This window comes from Lacerta agilis, chromosome 11, assembly GCF_009819535.1.
Source record: "Lacerta agilis isolate rLacAgi1 chromosome 11, rLacAgi1.pri, whole genome shotgun sequence".
Classification (NCBI taxonomy): Eukaryota; Metazoa; Chordata; class Lepidosauria; order Squamata; family Lacertidae; genus Lacerta; species Lacerta agilis.
In genome coordinates this window covers 42,950,316-42,966,264 of record NC_046322.1, presented here as the reverse complement: position 1 = coordinate 42,966,264, position 15,949 = coordinate 42,950,316, and the positions used below count along the sequence as shown (strand labels likewise).

The window sequence follows — 15,949 nt, the reverse complement described above, 5'->3', positions numbered from 1 at the left end:
CGCTCTCCCTCCCTGCTCCCTCCTCCCTCCGGAGCTGCTTCCTCCGCCCCCAATTAGCGCGGCGCCTCGGCCGCACCACGTGACCCGCGTGCCGCCGCCGGTGACAGACGTTGCGCGCGCGCGGGGTTAGGGAGCGGTTGGCCAACATGGCGGCGTCGGAGGAGGACGGGGGCTTCGGGGATGGGGAGCGGCTGGATTTCCTGAAGGAGCGGCACGTGCGGTTCTTCCAGCGCTGCCTGCAGATCCTGCCCGAGCGCTATTCGTCCCTGGAGACCAGCAGGTAGCCCTCCCGGGGTGGCGGCGGCAGCGGCGAGGTGGGAGGAGGACAAGCGCCTGCCTACGGCTGCTGTCTACGGCGGCTGGGTCTCTTCCTCACGTTCATTCTCGCATGGGGGGGCGGGGTGGGTAGAATAGGCCTCAGAGGTTTTTCCCATAGTGTCAGGGAGCGCAACGGTGGCAGCAGCCCCCGGACCTCTACACTTGCCCAAGGTTTAATTTCTAAATCTGATTTTCTGCTTTCCAACCACCGTACAACTCTCGACCCCCCCCCCCCAAAATAAAATCCATGTTGGTTGTTGTATACCTCAGAACTGAGGGGAACTTTGTGTATGCTCTTTGGGTACTCTTGCTCATGTTAAGCTTCAACCCAATTGGTAAATGGTAGATATTGGTATGTATGTATGTATGAATGAATGAATGTATGCATTAATTCATTCATTCATTTTGTTTACCACCCTTCATCCAAAGACCTCAGGGTGGCTCACAGCATAAAAATAGAAACAGACTCTACCCTAGCTTTTCAGAGTAGAGCACCGGTGAAGAGGTGAGAAATGCTGTTTCCTTTCTCTTAAAAGTCCACTAAATTCAGGTGCTTAACCCTAGTGGCTGAAAACCATCAGGTTAAGCCTTGGGTGAACATGAAATGGTGAGGTCTGTTTCTGTTCTGCTTTCTTGTAAGATGAAAAAAAAACAGGAAGGAGGTACAGAAAGAATGTGAAAAGGAGAAACTTGTTCCCAGATGTGCCAGCTAAGAAGATTTATCGCAGCTCAACTTGTTTTGGAATACAAGTTGAGCTTGTTTTGGAATACAAGTTGAGCGCTCCTTCTTATCCACCTGGATCCTTACTGACTAGTGATTTATATCATCATTTAAATCAGTTTGATTTAAATCAAATTCACCCTGCTGGGGAGCTGTGCAAACTGCTAAGAGTTTAGAATTTGAATGTTAAAGACATCTTTAAGATGTATGAAAAAGCTCAAAGAGTTGGAGGAGAAATAAAACCCCTTGGGAAGAAAGAGGACATTGAATTTGGTCAGCAAGAAACAAATTCGGTTTGAAACCTGACTTCTCTTTAAGAATGAAATCACCATTTTGGAAATAGTTCAAACGTTTTTGGGCCACTGCTCTCTTGGTTCCATGCACTTGGTTCCCCAGTGCCCCCTACTCTATTAAAACCTTTATTCAGAATAGTGGTTTGCACAACCTACTAAGGAAAAGTAATAAAGTAAGGAAAGTAATAACACGTTAAAATTCAAAACAGTAGCAATTATTCAAAATCGAATTAAGCTAAATAGTTTTAACTGAACAAAACTGATGAACTTGGTCCAGTTACAGGTAAGTAGCCGTGTTGGTCTGCCATAGTCAAAACAAAAACAATAAACAAAAAAAAATGCAGTCGTTAACAGTCCTCAACAGGTTTTCCCCACCCATCAGCCAATCACCCATTCTCACCACCCTTCTGAGTAATACCCCTCCTCACTCTCTCAGTATATATACCGGTAAGGGTCTGGTGACTTCTGTTTTAGTGTATCTGAAGAAGTGTGCATGCACACAAAAGCTGACACCAAGAACAAACTTAGTTGGTCTCTAAGGTGGTACTGGAAGGATTTTTTATTTTGTTTTGAACTCGATCCAGTTCATCAAAGCTTTTAAAAGTTTTATAGTCTCCCGTTCCCTGCTCAAGGGGTGGTACCACCCACTTTGGGAACCAGTGGTCTACTTGGTGCATGAGGAGATCCTGGCAGCTACAACTACTCCTACTTCACCAATAAGTAAAAGAATTGCCAATAGCACCTTAGAGACCAACTAAGTTTGTTCTGGGTATAAGCTTACATTTGCATGCACACTTCTTCGGATATCTGAAGAAGTGTGTATGCACATGAAAGCTTATGCCCAGAACAAACATAGTTGGTCTCTAAGGTGCTACTGGACACTTTTTTTATTTATTTCGGCTGCGTTAGATCAACACGACTACCTACTAGAATCTATTCACCAATAAGGTTACGGCAAGTAAAAAGAGCACTAGCTACTTTCCTTGGTTGTTTTTAAATATGAGCAATGGTTGTTTTCTTCAGTTATTCTCTTGAACTCATTTTCTTACGGCAACAATGACCAACCAGATTTTTACTTTATGCCCTACTTAAGTGCTGCTAATCCAGAAATAACTCTTCAGGTTAAGAGAACAGAAGAAGGAATTCAAAATTACATAATATGCAACAAAGTAAGCATGGAAACATAGGCTGTGAGACATTTAAAATATACCCTTGTGAATTCCAAAATTTCCGCTTTCCATACTGTAGACAGAGTTTACTTACAAACTCTCGAAGGTCAGATTCATGTGCTTTTCCATACAGCATTCAGAAAAAGTTGCACGGACACCTTCACTGTAATATATTTGGTGTCTACTAATACATTTTGTTTAGACAAGCCAGATGCTTAGAAAGTAGAGGTAAATTTTAGTGTTTTAAAGTAGAGCTGTGCATTTTTCTCAGTATTATTGATTTATCTTTTTGTAAACTGCTTTGAGGTTTTTTTTTACAATCAAGTGGTGCATAAATTCTCCAGATTGACATTTGCTCCAATTTAGTACTAAATAGTGGGTTTTTCCCAGGAAAGGTGCGGAGCATGTGGGAAACCGCTTGGACCTGTGTCTAGAATTGCCTTAAATAGGTGCAGTCCTAAATATGTCTACTCTGAAGTCTGCTTTGGGATAGATGACCCTTTCAGCTGTGCGATTTTGATTCTGTACCATGTGCTGCTGCTGTGGCCATCACAGTGGCATGAAACGCTGTTGTCCAATACAGATGTGTCAAACCTGGCAACTTGAAATTATCGCCCATGAGAGCAGGTTACTATTTTTCAAAAAAATTTTTAGATGTGCCTAATGTTAAATATGCTTTTTTAATTGCCTTGTTTGGCTGTTTGCCGCCTTGGGCTTCTTTCGGAGCGAGGGCTGGACAGAAACGTAAGAAGGGAATAAATGAAATGCGGGGTTTTCTCCAACGATTCTTATGCAGAGGCAACCACGGCGGCAGCAACGAAAGGAAACTTCCACGGAGGGAGAAACGGGCGCTCTATCTTCTTCTATGCGGGAAGAGCGTCGTTTAGCCCCGCCCCATCGTGACGTCGTCGAGTCACGGGCCTCACATCGTCCATAGGCAGCAATGAAGCTCCGCCCTGTTTGAGGGCTTCCGACATGGCCGACCTAGCAACGGCAGCACTTAGGGCGGTAACCCGGAGCAACCAGGTAAATTCTCCCCATCACCCTCAGACTATGCCGTGCTTCTGCTCTGTGGGTTCTGAATGTGGTTTTGCTTGTAGCCGGGGGAGAAAAGGCAGAGACCGAGGGTTACACGGGACCTTGCGGGTTGCATACACCTGTCTGAAAACTACCACTGTTGCTCGCCATGCGGCTTTGGCCTCGAGTTTCGCGGAGAATATTTCCGGAAATCAATGGATCCAGTACCCTCGGGACCGGCTCAGCCATGACGCTGCGGGGATGTGGACCCCGGGAAGGCGACGGATCCGCAGCCGCCCGCTTTATGCTCCTTGTGCGCAGGAACTATTATGTGCGTAAAAGTTCTGGTGTGCTCTGAGTTTGCGTTTCTTAGCCCCGCCCCATTGTGACGTCGTCGAGTCACGGGCCTCACGTCATCGATAGGCTTCCAACATGGTTGCCCTAGCAATGGCAGGACTTGCAGCGGTAACCAGGAGCAACCAGGTAAATTCTCCCCATCACCCTCAGACTATACCATGCTTCTGCTCTGTGCGCTTCCGAATGAGGTTTTGCTTGTAGCCGGGGGAGGAAAGGCGGAGGCCGAGGGTTACACGGGACCTTGCGGGTTGCATACACCTGTCTGAAAACTACCACTGTTGCTCGCCTTGCGGCTTTGGCCTCGAGTTTCCCGGAGAATATTTCCAGAAATTAATGGATCCGGTACCCTCGGGACCGGCTCAGCCATGACGCCGTGCTTCTCCTCTGTGGGCTTCTGAATGAGGAGGTGGAGACCTGTGGGATGTCAAACAAGTCCAGCATTCTAAGAGGACCAACTGCCACTTTGTGTCAGTTAGTTTTGGTCTGTTAGTTAGGCTGCTGCTGCTTAAAGATGTATTAACAGACTCACTAATATAGTTTAGATAGTTTATATCTTTTGTTTTGTAACCTAAATATATACATGAATGAATCTGTCAGTAAATTAGTTTATTTTGGTTATTAATCAGATTCATGGTTATCTTTATTTTAAGAGGGATAAAGGGATTGACAATCAAGAAAGGGCGAAGGACTCAAACGAGCCAGCAATCCGTTTGTCGTTGTGCAGGTTTAAATAAGGAACGTTTAACTCTGCAACTATATTATATAAACGTTCCCACAAGATCAAGGGTTACACGGGACCGTGTGGGTTTCATACACCTGTCTGAAAACCACCACTGTTGCTCGCTATGCGGCATTGGCCTCGATTTTTGCGCTGAATATTCCCGGAAATCAATGGAACTGGTACCCTCAGCACCAGCTCAGCCATGACGCAGCGGGGATCTGGACCCTGGGAAGGCGGCGGATCCGCAGCCACCCGCATGATGCTCCTTGTGTGCAGGAACTACTATGTGCGTAAAAGTTCTGGTGTGCTCTGAGTTTGCCACCAAATGCCACAGTAAAGTAATGAATCTTGCTTGGTAGATACATATTGCGATGAGAGATTGTGTTAGAATGTTTTAATGTGAAATTTAAATTCCTTTATTTGATATTTGGCATTTTTGGTGTAATTAAAGTGATTAAGGTTAAGGTGAAAGATGACTGAATCAGGCATTCATCTTTTGTTTTTTAAGCACCCTTCTCATGTTTTATTTTTTAAGCACCCTTCTCATGTTTTGGGTAGAATCACAGTTCTTTCAGTAATTCATTTGCTTTTCAACAAAATTTCAGAACAGCAAGATAAAAGATGATCAGCTTAAGAAAGCTGAATTCATAAGAGAAGGGGACAAACTAAATAAACAGTAAGTATATATTTTCTATTTTTGTACGAAACATAGTTTAAAATGACAAAAGAAACAGTTTTTTGTCAGAAATTATAACAGGATAGTGCCCTGGAACTCATATATATTTATAGTCTTGTTTAATACAGATGGTTATAATAACTTTTAAATGAAGTATAATCTTTGTTCCGCTTTAAAAAGAAGACTTTTGGATCATTTTGATGATCCCACCTATAGAATTCTTATAGTACAAACATGTGCAGCCCAATCCTATGCATGTTTACCCAGAAATAAGCGCTACTGAATAACACACTAGTAAACGTGCATAGGATTGTAGCTATAGCCCAATCAAATAAGAAAAAGTTCTTAAATCATATCATTTCCACTCTATGATTAGTTTAAAAGAAGCAAAATTTCCCTTTTATTATGTGACTGCTGAATTTTATGTTACAAGAGACTTGACCCAAAGATGACCCTTATGAAATTTGATTTGTAGTAAGGCTTTGATCAACATCCAATTTATTCTTAATTAGCATTCCTAAAGACATATGAGGACTACACTGGAGAGTATTGCTTTTGTGGTACTTTATATTACGATGCAAGGCATTTGGCTTGAGTTGCATTTTAATAAGGAAAAAGGGGCAGGATATGTGTATAAAATGCTACTTTTCAGGGGGTTATTTTAATGAAATAGTCGTCTTTAAGTGAACAGTCTTGATCACAGATCTCCTGGTCATGCCTAGTTTGCCCTTAAGTGAGGTATGTTTTTATGGAAATTATTATTTTATATTTTTTGAAAACTATGTGGTTTAAGACTATTTATTTAGGATAAAAATAACCTTCTCTTCTACAAGAAGAGTGACTTCAGGATGGAATTGGAACATAACTAAGAACCGGAAAGCAGAAAGCACCAGTAAAATATTGTTTTCATTATATATATTTACAGTGGTACCACTAGTTGTGGACACGATCAGTTCCGGGTGCCATTCACACCCCCAAAAGGCCTCAACTAGAGCGGTACTTCTGTGCAAGCGCACACGGCAAAAACCAGAAGTATACAGTATGCTTCCAGGGTTGCTGTGTTCGCAAGCCGAATAGACACAACATGAACATAACGCAACACGAAATATGACTGTATTCCTTTCCCAGTTTGGTAATAACTGAAAATTTCCTGCTACATTTTATGTCCCACAAACACCAAAAAAGGTAAAGGTAGCTGTGTTGGCCCATTAAAATTTCCAAAATCTATATATGGGAATACCTTTATTAGGCTAACTAAAATCTCACAAAATAGTCTGCAAGCTTCAAGTTCTCCAGAAGCTGAATCCAGTGACTCCAGTGAGGGGGGAAAGTATTTGATCCCCTGTTAAATTTGCCTGTTTACCCTCTGAAACGTCCCGTTCATAATTTTAATGGTAGGTTTATTGTAGCTGTGAGAGGAAAACCCCCAGATACCCAGAAGGCAAAAGTCAGAGATTGATTTTTGGAAGTACCATACTTCCTATTAGGTGCCATGGGAGATTTACTAGAATCAACAGTTGCTCCACTCACTCTTAAAACTCTTAAGCTTCCCCTGAGAAGCTGCCTGCCAAGACTGGGAGGCCTCCAAAGTGGCATCCTAAAAGGCGTGAGGACTACCACCAAAATGAGTTTTTTGTTCCTCTCTGCCATGAGTTAGAGCAGTAATCTTCAACATTATCAGACCTAGAACCCACCTTTAACCCAAACACATGCATTTTGCAAGCTATTTATTATTGCCATATGTTGGTATGCTATAGTGCTGCTGTTGTGACCCACCATAGATGAGTCTACAAACCAGTAGTGGGTCCTGCCCTACTAATCAAAGACCAGTGAGCTAGAAGCAATACTTTCTGCTCACTCACTTGCAGAGGAGGTGCAGGTTGGATCTCACATACCTGTATAATTATACACACTGGTTGTTGCTACCAATTGAGAATTTACTAATAAGTATGTATAAAGATATGGGACCCAGGTGGCGCTGTGGGTTAAACCACAGAGCCTAGGGCTTGCTGATCAGAAGGTCGGCGGTTCGAATCCCTGCCGCGGGGTGAGCTCCCGTTGCTCGGTCCCAGCTCCTGCCCACCTAGCAGTTCAAAAGCACGTCAAAGTGCAAGTTAATAAATGGGGACCGCTCCAGCGGGAAGGTAAATGGCGTTTCCGTGCGCTGCTCTGGTTCGCCAGAAGCAGCTTTGTCATTTTGGCCAGATGACCCGGAAGCTGTCTGCGGACAAACACCGGCTCCCTCGACCTATAGAACAAGATGAGCACTGCAACCCCAGAGTCGGATACAACTGGACCTGATGGTCAGGGGTCCCTTTACCTTTACCTATGTATAAAGAGGCATACTCTGGACTAGGCATTAAAGAAGTTGGGGCAGAACCTGTAATTTCCCTTAAGTTAAATGCCAAAGGCATGAATGAGTCAATGCCAGCTACATCATTGCAGCCTTGTTTTAATCAAGAGGACAACAACAGTGAAGTGGGTTACAGAAGTGCCTCTTATATGGCAAGGCTTTATTCCAGGCACCCCCAAACTGCGGCCCTCCAGATGTTTTGGCCTACAACTCCCGTGATCCCTAGCTAACAGGGCCAGTGGTCAGGGATGATGGGAATTGTAGTCTTTAAACATCTGGACGGCCAAAGTTTGTCGATGCCTGCTTTATACAGACTGGTTAAATAAATACTACAGTAAGCCCGCAACTTACTCAGGAGATAGGTTTTGGGGATTGCATCTAAAGCCAAAATTACATATAGTCAGAACACATTGAGTTCAGTGGCAGATGGGATGGGCCAAGTCATATTATTGAAACCCTGCCCCCTTTTCACCCCCTTTAATTTTCTTCAAAAAATATTTGCCACATACATAAAGCTGAATATGCACAGGTTAAATGTGCATAAGTTGCAAACTTACTATATTACCATTTGATGCAGAGGGTTCAAAGCATTGTTAAGTGGTTTGTTGAGGAAAATCTCATAAGATTCATAAGATTCTGTTAAGAAATCCCTCCTACTTTTTTACTATATGAAAAATAGGCAAGTTCCTAATTGAGATGAGTTTCTAATACAGTGGTACCTCGCAAGACGAACGCCTCGTTAGAGGAAAAACTCGCTAGACGAAAGGCATTCGCTAATGAAAGGGTGACTCGCAAGACGAATTTCCCTATGGCCGCGACTCGCAAAACGATAACATTTTGCAGTCCCCCCCCCCCCGTAAAACCGCGCTTCCTCCGACTGTGCTTCACAAGACGAAATTTCCGCTATACGACAGCACTCGCGGAACGAATTTATTTCGTCTTGGGAGGCACCATTGTAAGTAAGGATTTTGAAATATATTGTTCATCTTTGTTAGCCCTCAGAAAGCTGGAACTAATGTGACAATATAATCTGTTTTAATTTGTCTGTTCTAGTCCATTCAACAATGGAAGATGAAAAAGCTACGAGAGACAGAGAAAATCTTAGCCCAGAAGAAGAAGCCAGAGGAAGGGCTCGCTACAGCTATACTACAGCATGCAGCAGCCCAGAAGCAAAAAGCTGAAGAGGAAAGTCAAAAACGACTGAAAAAACTTGAAATTTGGAAAGGAGAAAAATCTAGAGTATATAATGAAACATGCTGGTAAGCAAAAAGAAAAGAAAGAGAAGGAGAAGAAAAAGCAGAAGGAACATCAGCAGCAAATTCTGATAAAGTTGCTCCCTCAGCTTTAGCCTCAGCCCAGCCAGGTGCGCCTGCTGCCTCAGCCTCAGCCTCAATCCAGCCAAGTACGCCCGCTGCCTCAGCCTCAGCCCGGCCTAATACACCCACAGCCGCAGCCTGGCCAAGCGCACCCATGGTCTCAGCCACAGCCTGGCAAAGTACAGCCTCAGCATAGCCTAGTACATCCGCTGCCTCAGCCTCAGCCTGACCAAGTGCGCCCGCTGCCTCAGCCTGGCCAAGTGCACCCGCTGCCTCAGCCCAGCGAAGTACAGCCTCAGCCTGGCCTAGTGCGCCCACTGTCTCAGCCTCAGCCTGTCCAAGTACACCCGCTGCCTCAGCCTCAACCCGGCCAAGTGCACCCACTGCCTCACCCTCATCTCGGCCAAGTGAACCTGCTACCTCAGCTTCAGCCCCGCCTACTGCCCCCACAGCCGCAGCCTAGTCAAGCGCACCCATGGCCTCAGCCTCAGCACGGCGAAGTACAGCCGCAGCCACAGCCTGGCCTAGTGCGCCCGCTGCCTCAGCCTTGGCCTCAGCCAGGCCAAGTGCGCCCGCAGCCTCAGCCTGTCGATATATGACTGCAGCCCTGCCTAGTGTGCTCATGGCCGCAGCTGCAGCCCAGTCAAGTGCGCCCTCAGCCACAACCCGGCCTAGTACGTCCTGGCCTCATGCACCCTTCTGGCCTCTACGGTATAGGTTCTCCTCTAACCCAGGAGCAGTGCCAGGTTTGATCTGGAAAGATTCCCATATCTTCTATTAAATCTGTGCAGCCACCCAACTATAATCCTGGTCGCCAGCTTGGGACAGCCCTATAAAGATAAAGAGGGGTAAACATTCTGGGATGAATTACATTAATACAAACACATAGCTTTTGTTTCCTTGTGCGGAATATGCAGCAGTGGCCCTGAACCTTCTGGTCCAATCTCTTTTGTTCGTTTTGCCCAAACGTTTGTAGGCTTCAACAGCCTACATGGGTCTCGAGTTACCAGCATTTTCAAGGGGCAAACCCCAAGGTTTTCAGTTAAAGATAAAAAAATCCTGGGGAGAATCTTCCCGGAGTCAAATCAGGGCCATCAAGGTAAGCAAAGTCTTAAAGTTGTCCACTATCTACACCAGATCAGACTACCAATGCCTCCTGATTATACTACCAAAAATGATCCATTCATTCCTTTTTCAGCAATGCAAACTACAGGTATGAAGGGTGTAAGGAAGCAGAGAACGATTCCCATCTGTGGCTAAACATCTCAACAAGGAATAAACTCCAGGTCAATACCGATACAGCTGGTGTTTAGAGAAACAACTAAGTGTGTGTCTAAGGCTGCAAAGTTATGTCCTCTGACAGTACAAAGCCGAGGCATTGAACAATAAGGTTTGCAGGGTAGGAGGATGTGGCCCTGTACAAAATCCTATGAAGGACACGTTTTTCTCTCAAGGGCACAATAATGTTTTCTCCTGGGTAAAATGACAGAATACCACCACCTACAGAATATTTTAAAAGTAACAGGTCCTGCTTACCAGCAAAGGAAAAGAAAGCCATAGCAGCAGAGAGAGAGATGAAGAAAAGAGGGTGGACGGTCTCATCGTTTTTGACACAAAGTTGTTAAAGTGGAAAACACCAATTAGCAAAATTATCTCACCTTTGTTTGATCTTCCCAGAGCTCAATTTTTCTCTCTAATTCCATTATTTCATTTGTGAGAGCCATCTCTTCTCTCATTAGCCGATCATATCTTAAATAAAAGCATAATTAATAAACCATTAACAATTATCAAAATTATTATCCAACAATCATAAAGACAGTAAGATCCAGACAACTATGTGACTAGTACCAACCATGCTTGCCCATCCTGCCTGGAAAAGTATGTTTGAAACTGAGTAGATTTTCAAAAGTAGTTTTGGAAGCATGCTGATCAAAGTCAAAAATCCCACTGAGGATGCCTACGTTTTTGGATGTCTTCAACATTTGGAGCCTGACAGTGTTAAGGTCCAGGTACCAGGTACTGGGGACCTAAACACTCCTCTTCAGCAAGGATCCTAACCCATATTAAACCCTTCATACCTGTAGTTTGCATTGCTGAAAAAGGAATGAATGGATCGTTTTTGGTAGTATAATCAGGAGGCATTTGTGGACAACTCTAAGACATTGTTTAACTTCATGGCCCTGATCTGACTCAGGGAGGATTCTCCCCTTAGAATTTTTTATTTTTAACTGAAAACTTTGGAGTTTCCCCCTTGAAAATGCTGGTTCTTCTTCAGTTCCATTTCTGTTAGAACTCACATAAAATATTTGTTTTAATCACAAAAGTGAGTCCCAGGTAAAAGAACATCAACGGATGGCTTGCATTTTGGCTTCTACACAATTGCTACTGTTTGCAGTTGCCTTTTCACTGTCAACAGGTTGAAATGAATGTAACTTGAGACCCATGTAGGCTGTTGAAGCCTACAAATGTTTGGGCAGAACGAAGAAAAGAGATTGGACCAGAAGTTTCAGGGCCACTTCTGCATATTCTGCACAGGTAAGGAAACAAAAGCCATTTGTTTGTTTTAATGTAATTCATCCCAGAATGTTTACCCCTCTTTATCTTCATAGGGATGTCCCAAGCTGGCAACAAGGACGATAGTTGGATGGCTGCACAGTTTTCTTAGAAGATATGAAAAAGCATATAAATTTCCTGAATGTTTTTAATTGTATTACTATTCTTATTATTGTTTTTTAAGACTTTATTATGTAATTAAGGATGTATGTTTTATACACAGTATGAATTGATGTAAATTGACATTCTAGGTAATGTTCATTTGATCTTTTATATACCATATTTTTTGCTCCCTAAGACGCACTTTTTTCCTCCTAAAAAGTAAGGGGGGAATATCTGTGCGTCTTATGGAGCGAATGGTGGTCCCTGGAGCCGAATTGCCCAGACGCCAAAAGCAGATCGTGCTTTTTTTTTTTTTACAAAGAGAAAAGGGGGTGTTGAAAGGACCACGCTCAGCAGATGATCAGCAAGAGATCGGGAGAGAGATAAGAGTCCCTGGCTCCCTTTCGGACCCGCCCCCTTGCCCAGGCCACCATGTGATGCAGAGGGAGGTTGTTTGTTTCCCCAGCGACATGTGACTGGCTGATTAGATTATCTGTCACTAAACTCAAAGTGTTCTGACTACGGTATATCTAATTTTGGCTTTAGATGCAATCCCCAAAACATAACTCCTGAGTAAGTTGCGGGCTTACTGTAGAATTTACTTAACCAGTCTGTATAAAGCCTTGCCATGTAAGAGGCAGTTCTGTAACCTACTTCACTGTTGTTGTCCTCGATTTAAACAGGGCTGCAATGATGTACCTGGCATTGACTCATTCACGCCTTTGGCTTGCTTCCTTGCTTACACCAAGGCCACCTCAACTCCTGGCAACCAGCATCCCCTGGCCAGCCCCAGAGGCACCATATGCCTGCGGAGCTCATTGTAGCCTTGGCTGCTGCGACAAACAGCTGTGCAAGCCTTTGGGGGGCAGAGACGCAGGAGGGACAGAGGCCAGTGTTCCCTGTGGCACTCCTGATCATCATTCAAGGCCCCCCAGGGTGCCACGGCACATGGGTTGAAAACCACTAGCCTAGTCATTGATTATCCTATGGAAATGTGGGTCAAGCAGGCACAATTTGCAAGGGAGAACTCTGGGTGGGAGGAGGCATTTAATCCTTTTAGTTGCCAGTTCTCAAATCAACATCACAATTCCACACACACACACAAAAAACCCAACTATTTTCCTGCCAGCTAAGGGGAAGCCCCATATAGTGTGAAAAATAAGTTTCATTTACCTGCCTATAGCTTCTAATCCCTTCTCACTCAAATCTGCAAAGCAGCAGCAGCAGTTGGGCTACAACACAAGGTTAAGGGAAGAATGAGGGTAGGAGGATGTGGCCCTGTACAAAACCCTATGAAGGACACGTTTTTCTCTCAAGGGGAAAATGATATTTTCTCCTGGATAAAATGACAGAATACAACCACCTACTGAATATTTTAAAAGTAACAGGTCCTGCTTACCAGCAAAGGAAAAGAAAGCCGTAGCACAAAGTTGTACAAGTGGCAAACACCAATTAGCAAAATTATCTCGCCTCCTTTTTTTGCTCTTCCATCGCCCAGAGTTCCTGTTTACCAGCAAAGGAAAACAAAACCCTACCAGCAGAGCAAGAGATGAAAAAAAGAGGGTGGATGGTTTCATCATTTCTGACACAAAATTGTACAATTGGCAAACACCAATTAGCAAAATTATCTCACCTCCTTCCCCCTCCCCTTCTAACGACCAGAGCTCAATTTTCTTTTCAAATGCAATGATATCGTTGGTGAGAGCTATCTCCTCTCTCATTAGCTGCCCTTTAATTTTCTTCAAAAAATATTTGCCACATACATAAAGCTGAATATGCACAGGTTAAATGCGCATAGGTTGCAAGCTTACTATATTGCCATTTGATGCGGAGGGTTCAAAGCATTGTTAAGTGGTTTGTTGAGGAAAATCTCATAAGATTCTGTTAAGAAATCACTCCTACATTTTCACTCTACATGAAAAATAGGCAAGTTCCTAATTGACATGAGTTTCTAATAAGTAAGGATTTTGAAATATATTGTCCATCTTTGTTAGCCCTCAGAAAGCTGGAACTAATTTGTCTGTTCTAGTCCATTCAACAATGGAAGATGAGTCGTTTTTTCCTTTCCTCTTCAGCTTTTTGCTTCTGGGCTGCTGCGTGCTGTAGTATAGCTGTAGTTAGCCCTTCCTCTGACGGCTTCTTCTTTAAGGCTGAGATTTTCTCTTTCTCTTTTGTATTTGTTGTCGTCCGTTGTTGAATGGACTAGAACAGACCAATTAAAACAGATATTTTCACATTAGTTCCAGCTTTCTGTGGTAGCCAGTTGATGTGCAAAGACATTTCCACTCACTTTCCTTTTCAAATAGTTGAGTATCAGCCACAGATCCCAATAATACAAAGAAGTGCAGAGAATCTGGAGCTTGTTTGTGTTTCAGGCCCATGTTAATGTGGAAGATTTTGTAGCCAAAACATAACTAGCAAGCCCAGCATTAGCTAATGTATGAAAGGGGTCCATGGAGCTGTATTTGCTAAAAGGCTGACTCAGACCATAGTAAAATAACTGTTGGAGTCCTATGAGGGAGGAAGTAAAAGTTTGTTTTCTTCCTCTTCTCACTCTCTTCTCTTTGAACCATTGTAGCTGATTAAATGTGAACATGAAATAACTCATAAACAAGGGAATGCAGAAAGTGTTGGTGGCAGGGGGAAAATATTGGTATAAAGGAGAATTCCCTAGATGCCAAGATCCAGGTTTTGCCGGGGGGGGGGGGGCAAGTATGCTTTGGTGAGAAAAGGTGAGAGAACAGAAGCAGAGATTCAAAATAACATAATATGCAACAAAGTAAACATGGAAACATAGGCTGTGAGACATTTAAAATATACCCTTGAGAGTTCCAAAATTTCCGCTTCCCATACTGTAGACAGAGTTTACTTACAAACTCTTGAAGGTCAGATTCATGTGCTTTTCCATACAGCATTCATCAAAAGTTGCACAGACACCTTCACTGTAATATATTTGGTGTCTACTAATACATTTTTGTTTAGACAAGCCAGATGCTTAGAAAGTAGAGTTAAATTTTAATCTTTTAAAGTAGAGCTGTGAATTTTTCTCAGTATTATTGATTTATCTTTTTGTAAACTGCTTTGAGGTTGTTGGGCTTTTTTCAATCAAGTGGTGTATAAATTTTATGAAATAAAATAAAATAAATAAATAAATGTCACGTGACGTTTAAATGTGAAGGCAATTGAGAGGTGCAAGTTCAGTCACTGATTTATCTGTTTCCAGAGTTTGACTGTAAATTATTTCTGTTGTGGTTCATGGTTCTTGAAAAAGATTTAAGAAGCTTGATGCAGAATACCCAATTCTGTACCGTAAATTCGTCTGCAGCCACCTGCTGTCTCAAGACAAACATACAAACGCAGCAAAGGAGGAAGGAAAAAAGAATGCCGCCAAGCAATGACATCCAGTCTGAGTTTTAGCAGTAGGATTTCCAGGTCAAGGGACACAGCTTTGAAAAAGTACTGAGTAGCCAGAAGAAGTATGTGTCACATCCACTCCTCCAGGGGTAACGTCTGCATTTATGACTTTGCTTCTGAGGGACTGTTCACATTACCAGTTTAGAGATCAGTGAAGTTGTTTAATCCGTGGATTCCACAGTGCTTTCCTCCCAGCTCTTTGCATCATCGTAGCTTCATTAGTGCCATATTCATTTCTGATTGCGTTCACACCAAGGCATACCTGCCAAGTGCCCCAGAAAAAAAACAGGACATCCTGGGGGTTGTGAGATTGCAGTGGTCATTTTTGGTGCTGCACTCTCGCCCCGAAAAAGTGCTTTATTTGGAGGAGAGTGAGGCACTGGTCATGAGACTCACCAGGGAGTGCATCCCAGTATTGGGTCTGAAAAAGTTGGATGGTATGCCAGGGGTGTTGCCAAAAAGTTGGATGGTATGCCACGGGTGTTGAGCATCCATGTGGTAAATACATCCCTCCCACCCCCAGGGATGTCTTTACCACATGGATGCTCAATGCATATTCTGCATAGGGCTCACTCACACTTCCTCTCTTCCCACGGTCCGCCCGCCCCCGAAAACCGCTCTTTAGTGCTTAATTGGAGCAAATAGAAATTCAGATTTTCTCCAGATTGACATCTGCTCCAATTTAGCACTACATAGCGGGTTTTCCCCAGGAAAGGTGCGGAGCAAGTAGGAAACCGCTTAGATCCGTGTCTAGAATTGCCTTAAATAGGTACAGTCTTAAATACGTCTACTCTGAAGTCTGGTTTGGGATAGATGACCCTTTCAGCTGTGCGATTTTGATTCTGTACCGTGTGCTGCTGCCGCGGGCATCACAGTGGCATGAAACGCTGTTGTGTCAAACGTGGCAACTTGATGTGTCAAACCTGGCAACTTGAAATT

The 15,949-nt window shown here is 43.5% G+C and overlaps 1 long non-coding RNA gene across 1 annotated transcript; it reads left to right on the top strand.

The window, feature by feature from the left end:
• Positions 1-104: 104 nt before the first annotated feature.
• Positions 105-8,811, top strand: LOC117054704. The gene is made up of 3 exons (XR_004427539.1): positions 105-280; positions 5,202-5,272; positions 8,679-8,811. It is a non-coding gene; the product is annotated as an uncharacterized LOC117054704 (long non-coding RNA).
• Positions 8,812-15,949: the final 7,138 nt, after the last annotated feature.